Here is a 17034-nt window from a genome sequence, read left to right on the forward strand (position 1 = left end):
ATTGTTAAATATTTTCACATACATTTTACATATATTCATATTTATATTCCTATATATGGATAAAAATGTTCCACCCCTAAACTAACCCTATTTTTAAACATTAGTCCTATATCTACCAATATACCTCAGAGAAGCTTCTATACATATAAACCAAAACATTTTACATGAAGGTACCCATGTATTTGGGAATACAAGTTAAAAAATTCACATAAAAACCCATAGATATTTTATATATATATACTCATTTCCATCAGATTTTACACATAATATAATAATATTGCTTACCTTAAAAATATGCATAGATAACAGTAAACATATAAATTTTGATATATATATCTATATTCATATTTACATTCATATATATTGATATATATATTCCAAAAATAATCCATCCCCTAAACCAAAGCCATAACTCAGAATTAAACTTAACACTATCCATAATCATGAACCTTTTAAACAAAAATTATAAATATTACTGAATATCCATATATATTTTCACATATATATTTTAGATGTTTAAATACATTCACATATGTATGTATGTACCCTAATGGCAACCCAAACCTTACCCATAAATTTTCCTAAATATTCAGTTACATAATCATACCCTATATCTTACTAAAACTATAAACATCTATCTCAAAAGAAAAATAACTATAAATAAACCCATATCCCTTTAAATATTTTCATGTATATTTTTACATATATATTTTCACATTTGTATTCATATATATGGATGAAAATGTTCAAGCCCAGTATTAGTGTTGTGGTTTATTTGATTCTTGAAGTTGAGAAGAGTTTAATGTGTGTAGATGCTCCATTGGTTGGGGCATAAATATTTATGATTGTTATGTTTTGTATAATTTCCTTAAGCAGTAAGAAATGTCCTTTGTCCTTTCTGATTAACTTTGGCTTGAAGTCCACTTTATCTGATATGTGGATAGAAAAACCTGCTTGTTTATGAGATCCATGTGAATGTGACCATTTTTCCCATCCTTTTACCTTCAGTCTGAATGTTTTTGTCTATGAGGTGAGTCTCCTGGAGACGGTATATTGTTGCATGTTGTTTTTTAATCCAATCTGCCAGTCTATGTCTTTTGATTGATCAGTTTAGATCATTAGTGTTCATGGATATGAAATGTGTTCCCAGTCCTTTGGTTTATTTCCAGTTTTTAATTTGAATTAGATTTCCTTTGATTGACTATTCCTTTAGTGTAGTTCCTCTCTTCACTGGATTTCTTTTTTTTTTTTTTTTTTTTTCATTTCATCTTCATGGAATATTTTGTTGAGAATATTCCAAAGTACAGGCTTTCTGGTTGTAAACTCTTTTAATTTTTTTTTTTTATCATGGAAGGTTTTTATTTCATCTTCAAATCTGAAGCTTAATTTTTCTGGATATATGATTCTTGATTAGCATCCATTTTCTTTCAGAGCTTAGTATATATTATTCTATGACCTCCTGGCTTTGAGGGTCTGGGTTGTGAAGTCAGTTGAGATCTATATGTAATCTGATGTTTTTCTCTTGCAGTCTTTAAAATTCTATCCTTATTCTGTATGCTAGGCATTTTCATTAAAATGTGGCTTTGTATAAGTCTGTCATAATTTTGCACATTTGGGATTCTGTAAGCCTCTTGTAGTTGATTTTCTATTTCATTCTTCAGGTTTGGGGAAATTTTCTGATATTATTTCATTGAATAGATTGTTCATTCCTTTGGTTTGTATCTCTGCACCTTCATCTATCCCAATAAATCTTAAATTTGGTGTTTTCATGTTATCCCATAATTCTTGGAAGTTCTGTTCATGGTTTCATAATATCTCCTCTCTGTGGTCAACTCTATTTTAAAGATATTTCAAGATATATTTTGTCTTCATTGCCTGAAGTTCTGTCTTCTAATTGGTGTAGTCTCTTAGTGATGCTTTCTATTGAATTTTTAATTTGGTTTATTACTTCCTTCATTACAAGGATTTGTCTGGGGTTTTTTCCCCAAAAATCTCAAACTCTTTATTGAAGTGATTTTTGCTACCTGTATTTGCTCGCTTACATCATCCTTTACTTTACAGATCAATTTAACTATGTATATTCAAAACTTCTTCTCTGATATTTCTTCCACTATGGTGTTGACGGATTGTTATTGGAGAATCTTAGTTTCCTTGGGGCAGTTTATGCCCTTGCTTTTTCATGTTGTTTGTGGGTCTACCCATTTAACAGTATGAATCTGAGGCAGTACAGTTACTACTCTGTGGACTTACAGTTTCCCTGAAGATTTCCAGTACCTCACTGTTTAGGGAGAGACAATTAATAAAAATAACCAATGCAAACAATTTATAGCATTAAAACAAAATAGTTCCCACTATGATGGCTACAATGTTAATTATCAAAATAAACATAAATGATATGATCAGTTATGCCCATAATTAAAACAGCAAGTTTGCAAAAGGGTTTACTTTTTCAAATGGTGGACCGGGAGAGAGCAGAAGTGATATAGAATGTGATGATTATGAGGGAGGAAGAGAGGAGACAGAAGTAAAGATTAAAGGAAGAGTGTTAGAGAGAACAATAGAGATTGGCTGTTAGCAGAAGAAAAGAGAATCAAGGGAAAAGGAGAAAAATATATAAAGCAAAAATTTTTTTAGAAAAATCAAAAATAAAAATAAAAGAATACAAAACAAAACAAAAATATACTAATCAAACATCCTAGTTCACAAAAAACTAATCCATGTAAAATAACTAGCTTCAAAAATGCTGGAGAAAAAAAGTATGAAACTGCATAAAAAGTGTGATGTGCAGACCAGCAGCTTCAACATCTTGTGAAACCTTGTTATGACTCTTAGGTCATAGCCTAGACCCACTGAATCATAAGCTACCTTTTAACAATTTAAGCACAATGTATACAAGGATCTAAAAGGGAGGTGTGGAATCCCATCCTATGATGATGTTTTACATCCTTACCCTACAGTTAGCATGTGGTAAAATACAGCTTTGTTCCCAACGAACTCAGTCTTGAACTTCCAGATGACCTATTCTTGCAACTAGATGTTGTACCCGTACAGGACAAGGATCTTTCCTAGTTTTATAGTTTCTCCTAGTAATTACAGCATCTTTCATACTTCCTCATAGCTGGTGAGTGTACAATAAATGTTTCCTGATTGTGCCAGTTGAAATAAGAGAACTTTGAAATTAGGAACCACACTATATCAAAAGACTAAAGGTCTCATATACTAAATATAGGTACTAAATATAATGCACCTGACCTTCATTGGAAGTTTAGGGAATATCAGGAAACAGAATAATTCTTTTGGCTTCTTGATAAACTCTTGGCAATATACAGATTTTAGCAGACTTAATAGTCAGAAACATACTTTGTTTCCCCAAATCATCATTATCACCTTGGCTACCAAATTATTTATTTTACATAAATATATTAAGTAAACCTGCTGATTTTTACTGCTTCTTTCCTCTTTCTATTTAATTTTAAAGTGTAAATTGAAATTGAACTTTAAAGAGAAAAGGCAATAAAAGGTGAGATAAATTGTGACAAATTTATTGATGATAAACAAGTGCATTTTCCCCCTCAGTGTAGATGATCCATTTATTCAAATATGTTGAAAGATATGCCACATGAGTAAAAACTTTGCAAAGATGGTTGTGGATAAGATGAAATTTGTGCATTTTGCTTCTTTGGGTTTATGTTGTTCTTAAGGCATCAATAGACTAATATCTTAGTCTGTTTTCTGTAGCTATAACAAAATACCTGATACTGGGTAATTTATAGTAAATAGAAATTTATTTGGTTGATGGCTCGGGAGTCTGGGAAATATAGGAGCATAGCATCAACAACTTTTGGTATCTCGTGAGTAACAATGCATCATAACATGGCAAAGGGCATCACATGGCAAGAAAGAGCTATTGTACTAGTGGGGTCTCTTCCTCTTCTTATAAAGCCAGTAATGCCTTTTGGGGACACCCATCCTCATGACCTCACCTAATCCTAATTAACCCCCAAAGGTTCCACTTCTAATTATCATTAACATATGAATTTGGGGATTAAGTTCCCATTATATGAACTTTTGGCAGGGGTAGAAGGGGGCACATTCAAGTCATTAAAAATTTTCTCAACAGAGAAAATTTGACACATGTCCAACCAAGCAAATTATAATTCCCAGCTTGACTGTCCATATCAAAAACAAGAATTTCACATTCTGAGTCGTAGGATATCTTCTTGCAAAATGTGAAGAATAGTTACCATTTAGAGAAGGCTTGAAATATGTCCGGCACTGCTTTAAGTATTTTCATGCTTCCTTTTACTCAATTCTCAAACAGTCCTGTGGTAGATACTGTATCATGAACCCCATTTTCAGAAGAGGAAACTGAGGCTTATAAAGCTTAATCTAGTTGCTCTAAATCAGCCAGCAGAAACCAAATTCTTCTCTAATAGTTCTCACAGTTATTTTAAGGGTCAGAAAGTTTATTCCAATGACATTCCTTGACCCGAAATTCTGTGGCACATAGCGGGTGGTACAGGCCTAGTCTATGGGTTTTCTGTACCTTTAGCTCATCTTCATCTTGACTGGGAGGAAAACTGTTGGAAGATCATCTTAGCAGAAATCGGTACCATTTGTCACAGGGACTCTATATAACACCAAAGATTTCTAGGAAGGAGTTGACTTCCTACTTAGTGTTTCTACCTCATAATTATCCACACTTCTTGGTCCACTGAGAAGAGAATGGTGGACAGGAAAAACTGAAGAAATTATTTATCAGGAAGAGTTTTTAGCCCACCCCTTTTTAACAACAAAAATCCTGATTTCATATGTTGCTTTCAGTGTATACTTGTTGTCTATTGCCAGAAATACAATGTTTGCCTAAGACTTAATGATACCATAACTTTAAAAAATGCATGGGAATTCAGATATTCCTTTCTAATTTTTTTTTTTATACTGGGAATTGAATCTAAGGGTGCTTAGCCACAAAGCCACATAACCAGCCCTTTTTATTTTTTATTTTGAGTCTCACTAAGTTTCTTAGGGCCTCACTAAATTACCAAGACTGGTTTTGAACTTGCGATCCTTCTGCCTCAGTCTCTTTATTTATTTTTTTTAAAGTGTAGATGGACACAATCTGAGGATCAAACCCAGTGCCTCACATGTGCTAGGCAAGTGCTTCTACCACTGAGCCACAACACCAGCCCCTGCCTTGGCCTCTTGATCTACTGGGATTATAGGTCTGCGCCACTCACTGAACCAGGCCCTTTCTAATTTTTTAAAATTCCAGAATCCCTTACCTTTCCAAATTTAGTTATAAAGATAAGAAGACCTATCTTTCAGTGGAAACCAAAACTATTATTTATCACAAATACCATAGAAAAAGGACTGTTTCAGTCAGCTTTTGCATCTCTGTGACCAATATGCCTGATGAGAACAGGTATATTGGAGGTATGGCGGAGGAAAAGTTTATTTTGGCTTATAATTTCAGAAGTTCAGTCCACAGTCTGCAGACTTCTTAGCTCTGGGTCCAAGAAGAAGCACCACTTCACAGTGGAAAGGTGTGGTGGAGGAAAGCCAATGACATAGCAAATAGGAAGCAGAGAGGGATCTCCATTCACTAAGAACAAACTATAAACCTCAAAGGCACACATCCAATGATCTACTTCCTCCAGCCACATCCTACCTGTCCATAGCTACCACCTAGTTAAACCATATTGGTGCATTAATCCACCAATTAAGTTACCATTATCATCATCTTATCATTTCACTTCTGAAAATTATTACATTGCTTCACACATGCGGGACACCGTGTATCTAAACCATAACAAGGATCCATTGAAATACAATCATTTTCTAATCATTAGAGAAAACTGTGATCCCCATGTCTGGACAGGTCATATGAGCCTCACATTTAATATGCATGTTAATAAAACACAGAAATGCCTCTTATATCCTCTTCTAGAAAGAAATCATTTGAGCTAATACTGGAAATTTGTTAAGCTCTGTCTCCTATGCTCAGGTTGAGGCAACAATATATCTGCATATACCCATGAGACTAGTGAACTTTAAAAGATGTCTATGTTGAACTCAGAATACATCTAAATCAAATAAAATTAAATGCCTAAGGGAAATTGTATTTAAAGTCAATAAGATTACATGTAGGAATATAAAAACTCTATATGATTAAAAATTCATGAAATGATTATTACTAATTTATGCTTCGTTCAAATAAAAAAAAAAAAATCAGTAAAACCAACAATGGTTTTTTAAACTCAAGTTATACCGTAATCGGAAATGGCTAACTTCATCCAGAGCCTGGAAAAACCACCACTGCATAAGATGTGATCCCCTGACTGCTAATGTTCAAATACAGGCTTTTCAAATTCTCTTCACCTAAAGGATTAATTGCATTTCAATCAGAATGAGTCTGATTGTAGGGATGACAATAAACAACTGTCTTGAATGAGAACAAACTCTGGGTCCTTCTTCTTCCACACTTTTCCTGTTAGATACTATCCTGAGTTCAGCCTGTCAGTGTGTGAAATAGATGTTTGTGAAATATCATCATCCACTGGACATTAGAAGAGTTTAGCTTTGGCCTAATGCCAGTGGCAGTGGAGAAATATGTGTGTGTACACATGTGTATGTGGACATACATATATATCAGAAGAATTCTTCAAGTAAAATACCAACAGAATGTCTGAAAATCAACATTTGTTCTCCAAATGTCCACATTGTCCATATGTATTTACTTAAATCTTTATTGTTCTTAAATTTTTGAAAGAAACATGATGAAGTTCTGCCATGCTACAATATTACAAAGCCAAAATTAATAAAATAGATAGCATGCACAGATGAAAGAATTAGAGAGAATCATGATTAAGAACATAAGATTTTTTTGGATAGACCTCAACAGTTCCTTGAGCTTTCTACACATGGGGTTACCTGATCAGTGAAATGGAATAATTATACTTACTTCATAGAATTTTTATAAGATTACACAAGATAATGTATGCCAAGTATGTAGTACATGGATACTAAAATAGTAAATTCAATGTTATGAAGGTGTTCTTAGCAATAGTTTAATATCATAGAGTATGAATGATTGAATACCCAGTCTAAGTTGTCTTTGGCACCATTATTGGTTCAAAAGAATTTCTGGGTACTGTAGTTTGCAAACCTTAAGATCCTGGGAGACTAGAGGACTTCTTGTCCTGTCCCGTTACACCACATGAATGATCTAAATAGAAATGTGTAAGTCCAGGATTCTGAAAGATTAGCCGCTTCTCTTTGCAATCTCTAGTTCAAAACTTGTGACCTACTTTGTGTACATTAAGCCCATTTCTAAAACGTAGGTTCAGAGTAATTTTAAAGGGGACAAGAGGGTCATCCACTAGAGGGCATTGTCTCAGAAACTTGGTGGGTGTTCAAAGCCCAAACATTATCCACTAAATCCAATGCAACAGAAAAATTTCATGTCACTGTTAAACCTTTTTTGAATAATAATCTACTTGGTTTAGAAAACCAGAGTCAAGATTTCAAACATATTAATTAGCCTTACACTATCAAAATTCACATTTAAAAAACTATTTCTAGCTTACTAAGATATATTAAGTGAATAAAGCAAGGCACATGCTAACATTATATTATTAAGAGGGAAAACATTACATTTGTATTGTTATTCATATTTATTTTACATTTATTTTCAAAATAAATCTCTAGGAAGGAAAAAAAAAAAAAAAAACTATTTCTAAGCTTTTGAACACCACTGTATTTGGAGATTTGTTCCAAAAATTCCCCCTGCTAATCAAATGTCACATTTGGTAATAGTTTTGTTTGTCTCAGTAAAATCCCTATTCGCTTAGTTTTAAAGCATTTAAATATGGTTGCTTTGAATGATTTTGCAGACACAGCTGGAGTCACTGTGTTGATAAAGTCATTCAGGAAAGCAAGTCCAAGAACATGGTTGATGTTGATATTCTGTCCAGGCCAGGTGTATAGACCAAATGTCAAATTACACTTGCCAGCTCTGATGCATAATTAATGGGAACTTGGACATTTGCTCTTCACGTATGAAGCTAAATGAAGAAAATTAAATATCATTTTCCAATCTTCCCATGTGCTCTCTTCCTCTGGTTTCTATTGTTGAAACTACAGAAATAGGTGGTATTGTAATATTTCCTGTCTTCTACCTATCATCAAACAAAATTAAATAATGCCACTCCCCTGGTTATTTAATATTGCAAAACTTACAAAATAATTTCACTTGGATTTCTCATTTAGCCCTCACATCCAAATGAAGTGGAGTTTGTGAAACTAACAAGGAAGGGATGATTATTCATATTTTGAGAGCTAAGAAAGGCTAAGTGACTTAAACAAAAATAGGTAAACAATAAACCCATAACTTCTTTTGGAATGTCCCAATTATCAGAGCATCAAAAGAATTAAGACTACCATCCTAGAACTCACCTAATAAATATCTAGAGAACTTCTACTCACAACCCTGAAAGTCAAACTAACTTCAGAGGTACCAAGAAACAAGATATGTGTTGGAATGGGCTCCTCTTAATGTCCTTTCAAGATCAGTGGACTGTGGGCTGTCTCTTGAACTCTTGATATTTGAAAAGAGGGAAGGATCTCAACTCGAGTGTTGTGTTCAGTTATTTTGGTAAATGCTGGTGAGTGGAACTGAGAATACTTCTAATATCATCCAGCAGATTTAATAATCCTGATACTGTCAACTTAAAAAAAATAATAAGTTAAGCATCTGCCTTTGCTTATATATGGCTAGATATCAAATATTTCCAAACCATATGTGGATTTAACATGGATTTGACGACTCTGTAGTTGCTTTTTGATTTCTTGGTTGATTTTTTTTTTCATGTTGGAAAGAGAACAGGAAAGGCCAAATGAAAAGGATTATTGCCAGAAAAATGCTTTAGTCCATCTTTCTTTTCAAATTGTTGGATTTAAGAGTTCAATCTTGTTTTATTACTTAAATTTCCTGATTTTTTGCTTAATTTTACTTAAATTAGATATATAACTCTCTACAAGTTATTCTCACAAATTTATCCATAAATGACTTTGCATATGATACAAATGCATGTTTGCTTGCAAAATGTAGAACTAAGACAAAAATGTAGAAATTAGAGTGACATAAAAGCATATAAATATTTTATGCCCCAACAAGGTAGAAATTATGCCATGAAAAATTTTGAAAAAGAGAGGGGGAAAAAAGTGGAAGAAATATACACTGATTCCCTCACATGTAGTTTCTAGAATAAAAGGATATTATTTAAAATGATAAATTTAATAATATTGTATTAATAGTTTTTAATACAAAGGTAAATTTAAAGATATATGACAGAGATGAGGTAGAGAAAGGAGGAAAAATCCTAATTTTATCATTTCTCATATAAGGAATATTAAATAAGGGCATAATTATAAAGTCACAGTAAATTTACAAATCTTTTTTAATATCAGTAAAATCATATAGAAAGCAAAATGAAGAAAACAGGATGGGCTTATACGACACTGCCTTCTTTTTTCTAGCCTGCACCTGTGGTCTCTTGGGGAGTTCTCTATGATCAGCTGACAGAGGAAGCAGAGATTCAGGCCAGGTTTATAGATGTTTTCTACAATATTAAGCACCCCCTCCATCAAAGTAGGCAGCTGCAACACTACAGCCCCTTTCTTGGACACCCTTAAAGAACAATGATGAAGAGAAATCCTCCTGGTGGGAAGAACTTTGAGTAGTGCATCTGGTTGTAAACTTTGCTTTGAAAGAGAAATGGTCAGATGCCTGATTATATGCTGATTCATGGCCTGAGGCCATGATTTAGCCAGATGGTCAGAGCCTTGGAAGGAAGATGATTGGAAAATTGGTGACAAGGAAATGTGGGACAGAGGTATGTGCATAGACCTCTCTGGATGGACAAAACAAGCAGATAAACAAAAACAAAGAAATAAAAAACAGCCATGAAGACATTTGATTCCCATACGAATGCTCACTGAAAGGTGACCTCATCAGAGAAGAATTTTAATAAAGGAGATTGGATGACCCATTCTGTGGATGCCAGTTAGTGCCTTTCTTTCTTTAATTTGTATTTGTTCTTTTTAGTGCTTTTCTCCAGTCACCCCACCATTGCCTGATGGAATCTTGAACAAATTGGCCATAATGGTCATGATGGAGGTTATGAACGGGCACAGCAATAATGACTCACTCATGAAGATCGTCCTGGCTGCCACCACTGCTGAGCAGCTTGATCTACAAGCAGCAGAGCTTCCTAGTGGCAGGTTGATTTTGTTAAATTTCTTCCATCATGGGAGGAGAATTTTTATTCTTACTGGAATGGATACTTACTTCAGATACGTATCAGTCTTCCACGCCTACAATGCTTCTGCCAAAACTCCCATTGATGGACTCACAGGATGCCTTATCTACCATCCGTGGTATTCCACACAGCACTGCTTCTAATCAAGGAACTCACTGCATGGCCAAAGAAGGGCAGCAATAGTCCTATACTCTTAGAAGTCAGGCTCTTACCATGTCCCCCACCATTCTAAAGCAGCTGGTTGATAGAACAGTGGATGGCCTTCTAAGACTCAGTAACAGCACCATGGTGACAATATCTTGGTAGAGCTCAGTAGTGTTCTCCAGAAGGTTGTGTATGCTCTAATCATGAGCCTAGGAGTTAAGGGGTAGAAATGGGAGTGGAACAATACTCTGTTGCCCCTAGTAACCCACTTGCAAAATTCTTGTTTCCTGTTCCAGCAACCTTATGCCATGATGGTCTAGTGGTCATAGTACGAGAAAGAGAAAAATTTCTACCAGGAGACACAACAATGATTAAATTGAACTGGAATTTAAGTCTGCTGCCTGGCAACTTGAGCTTTTCAAGCCTCTGAATCAACAGGCAGAGAAGGGGTTTGCCATGTAGGCTGGGGTTATTGGTCCTGACAACCAATGAGAAGTTTTACTGCATTTCCCTCCTGGAGATAAGGGAAATTACCTATAAACAGGAAACCCCTTAGGACATCTCTTAGTATTATTGTGCCCTGTAATTAAGGTCAAAAGAAAACTGCATTAACACAATCCAGGCAGGACTAATAATGTCTGAAACCCTTTAAGAATGAATACAAACCTGAATCACTTCACCAGGTCAAAAACCCTAACCAAGGAACTGTCTGCTGAAAACAAAGGGCATTCCAAATAGGTATTGGGAAAGGGTAGTTATAAATACCTGCTAGATTATGTGACCAGTAATAAAAATACACACTCTACTTGTCATAATATTTTCATCTTCTTTTGTTAAAGATGAAATCCCAACGTTTTCCAAAACATACTGTTTGTGTGAAATACAAACATATTCATAACTAAAAAGAGGTACACATACATAAACACAAGTGCACACACACACAATCAACTACCTTTGTTTTCTCCCCCCTTATTTGGTTATCATGTAAAAATAAGCACTGGATTTATATCGTATTATTTAAGTATGGTTAATTTTACACCACAGTATTAAATTATGGTCTATAAAGGAGAGGTGCAAACATTACTCAAGGACTTCTTCTTTTGGTGTTTTTTGGTTCTACATGTTCTACACAGTATAGTTGTATCATGTTGGAAAGAATTATAACTTTGTTATTATTTTTCTTTGAAGATTGAATAGGGTTTAAGGAGATGTGCCCAATTGACAACAGACTTATAATGGTTAATTTTATGTGTCAACCTCACTGGGCCATGGAGTGTCTGGATAGTTGATTAGACATTATGCTAGGTATATCTATGGGGTGTTCCTGGATGAGATTAACCTTTGATTCAGTGTAGGGAGTAAAGGAGATTGCTTCCTGATGTGGATGGGCCTCATTCAATCTTTTGAAGGCCTGAATGGAACCAAAAGGAAGAATAAGGAAGACTTTACTATCTGCCTGATTGCATTCAGGATAGAACACTGGTCTTCCTCTGCCTTCAGATTGGACTCAAAGAGGACCTTTTACCATTGGGTCTACTGACTCTGAAGTCTTTATATTCAAACTGAAACTAACACAAATTGGCTCTCCTGGATCTCAGGCCTTTGTACTTGGATTAGTACTGTCTTTGGCTCTCCACCTTGCCGAATGAAGATCTCAGGACATCTTAGCATCTAAAATCATGCAAGAAAGTTACTTAAAATGAATCCATCTCCCTACCTATCTACTTACCTGTCTATCCATCCATTTATCCTATTGGTACTATTTATCTGGAGAATCCTTATTAACATAGATTTATGAGGAACAAAGGATATTAAAGAAACATATAATTATAAAAATAATGTGAACAAAACCACAAACATTTCTTAGTATCAGTAGACTTACACACAGAAGGGAAAACAGAAAACAAGGTGTATTGTCAAAGGCTTAAAAACAATCTATAATTTTAGAAAATATACACTAAGTAATAAAACTAAAACATTTCTGTCATACTGACAAGTATAAATGGGTTTAAGTAAATATAAAGGGATTTCAGATTAGTTAAACCTACTCTACTACATTGCCTTCAAGAGATGTAACCTAAAACTATTTTGGAGTGGTCAAAATAGAGAATGACATACCAGGCAAATGAAAAACAAAAAAGAAGAAAAGATAAGAAATCAAAGGCTACAATCGAATATCAGAGAAAGTAGAACTTAGGTTAAATGAGGCAAAGAAAGGAACTGTAATATGAAGGGTAATTCACAGTTTAGATGTAACGACCATGATCATTTGTGCTCCAAATAAGCAAAGGAACTACAAGTTGAAATAAAAACCTACTAATGGAAAAAAACATTATTCATTTCTCTCAGGTCATGAGAGATCAAGAAAAAAGCAAGTAAGGATAACTTTCCATTAAATGCCTATGAAATAGTCACAGAAACTGATGATATACTAAGTCCCAAAGAAGACCTCAATACATTACAGAAAGTAGAAATGATTTGGACAGCAATCGCTGATCACTATGAATATGAGAAATTAATAAAATCATAAAACAAAAAAGCTAATATTTCTCAGTATTAACAATTTTCTAATCAAAGAAAAAATACAAAACTAAAATCACAAAATATTTAAAAATCACAAAACATTTAAAAAGGAGTGAGATGAAAACTACAGACCATTAAAACAATACTAAGAGCAAATCATAGCCTTACATGCTTCTATTATAAACATGAAAGACTGAAATAAATGAGTTTGACATTTAGCTTAAGAAGTTTGAAAATAAAACAAAAATGAACAAGAACCAAAGATAAAAGTAGAAGTCAAGATAAAAAGAAATTGGAAAATAAAAACTGAAAGTTGATATTTTGAAAAAACATCAATAAAGCAGATAAAATGCTAACTAGCTTGCTCAAGGAAAAAAATTAAAAATGTGCTAATAAAATGAGAAATGATAAGGGAGAATTAACCACAAAAATGAAAAAGGAAAAAAAATCTCAATAAAATGGATGATTTTCTAGGGAATAATTATAACAAAACTACCCTAGAAAAGACATAAAATCAAAAGTATAATTTCTATAGAAGAAACAAAGAAATTTATAGAGTGATTGCTACATCTTGCCCTTTTCCCCAAACAAGACAATGGGACAGGGAAAATAATTTCTCAGGAGAATTCTGTAAGATTTTCAAAAAAGAGCTGTTTTTCATGCCATTTAAGCTATTCTAGAGTATAGAAAACTAATTCTAGGTTCTTTTAATGAAGCAAGCAGGACAATGATAGTAAAATTCAACAAAATATATAAATATTATCTCCAATTTCATGTACAAATATTGAAGAAAACTAAACAAACTTAATAGCATGCTAAAAGGATAATGCATCATTTTCAAGTAGAATTTATTACAAATATGCAAGGGAGTTTCAATATTATAAAATTATTAAAATGTTGATATAATCTACCAATTAATAGTCTAAGGACATTTTCGTATGTGCTAAATAGGCTTTCAACAAAATTCAGTATTCATTCTTAATTAAATTATCCAGAAACTATTTATGAGTACATCTATGAACATTAAAATAGTTAATATTTTATGTTTCAAGGGGAAGCATTAGAGCAACCCCACTCAGGAACAGAACCCTATCACCAATACTATTTAGCATTGTACCAGAAGCACTAGCATATATAATTACATATGAGAAAAAAATTAGAGATATGAAAATGAACTAGGCAGCAAAACTATTACTATATGCAGATCATATGATAATATCTAGAAAACCTAGAAAACTCAACTAAAAAACTACCATAGACAAAAATGCAATAAGTTAGCAAGATGCAAAATTAATATACAAGATTTTGCATGTATACAATTAATATTTGCTAAATATAGAAAATGGAAGAAGAGGCTCTAGGTAAAGAACCCTGGGAGAGTTCTTGACAAAGTCCAGTACTCTAAAGGAAAAAGAAATCATTACTTTAAAAACAAAAGTAGGTCTTAAATGGCAAGGTATTTTGGATAAAAGACTCAAAGTAATAAGGTCTTGATCCTTTTTAGTTTGAGAATTTAGTGTGATTTCAATAATAATAGATTTTGTTGTTTTCCCAATACTAGACTAAGTGAGTTTAAAGCTAATATAGAAATCAAAAGAAAAAATCAAGAAATCTCTGCAAAAGGAAAGCACATAAGGGAGATTCTGTCAGATAAACATCAGTACCTAATATAGTACTGGTGATTAAAAAGTCAAACAGGGGGTCGATCCAAGATGGCGGACTAGAGGGTGACTGCATCTCCAGTCGCTCCAGAACCCAGGATTCAAGAAGGGGAGGCATCGAGAGACTCGGACTAAAATAGAGCCTGGGGTGAGTCTCCCCCACCCAGTGAAGCGGTGAAGCACTGCCCGGGTGGCAGGCCCGGATTCGGGTGGCTTATTAGAGTAAGGCAGAGCAGCTAGAGTCCTCCCCAGGCGGCCCTGCACACTCCAGCGGTGGGCTCCTCCCACAGGGCCAAATTCTCCAGCATCTTGGAGCAGGCCCCCCAATGAGAGCCTTTCTGTACAGAACCAAACTTTAGTTCCCTGAACCAGGGCAGCGAGTTCCTGCCTACAGGTTGCTTCAGGGACCAGGACAGGGCAGCCAGGGATTTCCCCAAGCAGCCCACAGCCTGGCCCCCTCTGGCGGGAAGGGCCTTTCCAGGCTAGCTTCTCAGAGAGGCCCCCCAGTGAGAGCCTTCCACACAGAGCCAGCTCCAAGTCCTGGAACCAGTAGAGGACTAGGGGCAGCTTTCCTTAGAAGCACTGCATTATCAAGTTACTCCAAGATTTCAGGCTACTGAAGACAGGAAGGTGATATAATGGAAATCTACAGGGACAATATAAGCCAAGAGAAGAATTCTGAAATATCACAAAGTCCCACTGACATCTGACCAATATGAGAAAACAAGGGAAGAAAATGTCCCAAACAAACCTAGATACTATATCAATAAAACCCAATGACAGCACAGCAGAAGAAATGTCAGAAAGGGAGTTCAGAATGTACATAATTAAAACAATCAGGGAAGCAAACAAGGAGATAAAAGAGCAAATGCAGGCATTGAAGGAGGAGATGAAAGAGCAAATGCAGGCATTAAATGATCACACCAATCAACAGTTAAAGGAGCAAATATGGGAAGCAAGAGATCATTTCAATAAAGAGTTAGAGATTTGAAAAAAAACCAAACAGAAATCCTTGAAATGAAGGAAACAATAAACCAAGTTAAAAACTCCATAGAAAGCATAACCAATAGGACAGAACACCTGGAAGACAGAACCTCAGATATTGAAGACAAAATATTTAATCTTGAAAACAAAGTTGACCAAACAGAAAAGATGGTAAGAAATCATGAACAGAATCTACAAGAATTATGGGATATCATGAAAAGGCCAAATTTAAGAATTATTGGGATTGAGGAAGGCCTAGAGAAACAAGCCAAAGGAATGAACAATCTATTCAATGAAATAATATCAGAAAATTTCCCAAATCTGAAGAATGAAATGGAAAACCAAGTACAACAGGCTTATAGGACTCCAAATATACAAAATTAAAACAGACCCACACCAAGGCACATTATTATGAAAATACCTAACATACAAAATAAAGACAGAATTTTAAAGGCCGCAAGAGAAAAGAATCAAATTACATTCAGGGGGAAACCAGTAAGAATATCAGCAGATTTTTTAATCCAGACCCTAAAAGCTAGAAGGGCCTGGAACAACATTTACCAAGCCCTGAAAGAAAATGGATGCCAACCATCAATCTGATACCTAGCAAAACTTACTTTCAGATTTGACGATGAAATAAGATCCTTCTATGATAAACAAAAGCTAAAGGAATTTACAAAAAGAAAGCCAGATTTGCAGAACATTCTCAGCAAAATATTCCATGAGGAAGAGATGAAAAACAATGATGCAAATCAGCAACGGGAATAGCCAAATAAAGGGGAAATCAAATCATGTCAAAAAACAAAAATGAGTCAAATGACTGGGAATACAAATCATATCAAAATAATAACCCAGAATGTTAATGGCCTGAACTCATCAATCAAAAGACATAGACTGGCAGAATGGATTAAAAAGAAAAATCCAACAATTTGCTGCCTGCAAGAGACTCATCTCATAGAAAGAGATACCCATAGACTAAAGGTGAAAGGATGGGAAAAAAAATACCATGCACACGGACATAGCAAAAAAGCTGGAGTATCCATCCTCATTTCAGATAATGTGGACTTCAAGCCAAAACTAGTCAGAAGGGATAAAGAAGAACATTACATACTGCTTAAGGAAAGCATAAATCAGCAAGACATAACAATCATAAATATCTATGCCCCGAACATTGGCTCATCCATGTACATCAAACAAATCCTTCTCAATTCCAGAAATCAAATAGACCACAACACAATAATACTAGGTGATGTTAACACACCTCTCTCACCGCTGGATAGATCGTCCAAACAAAAATTGAATAAAGAAACCATAGATCTCAATAACACAATCAACAATTTAGATTTAACTGACTTATATAGAATATACCATCCAACAAAGAACGAATACACCTTCTTCTCAGC

The sequence above is a fragment of the Sciurus vulgaris genome (assembly GCF_902686455.1).
Source record: "Sciurus vulgaris genome assembly, chromosome: 1".
NCBI lineage: Eukaryota > Metazoa > Chordata > Mammalia > Rodentia > Sciuridae > Sciurus > Sciurus vulgaris.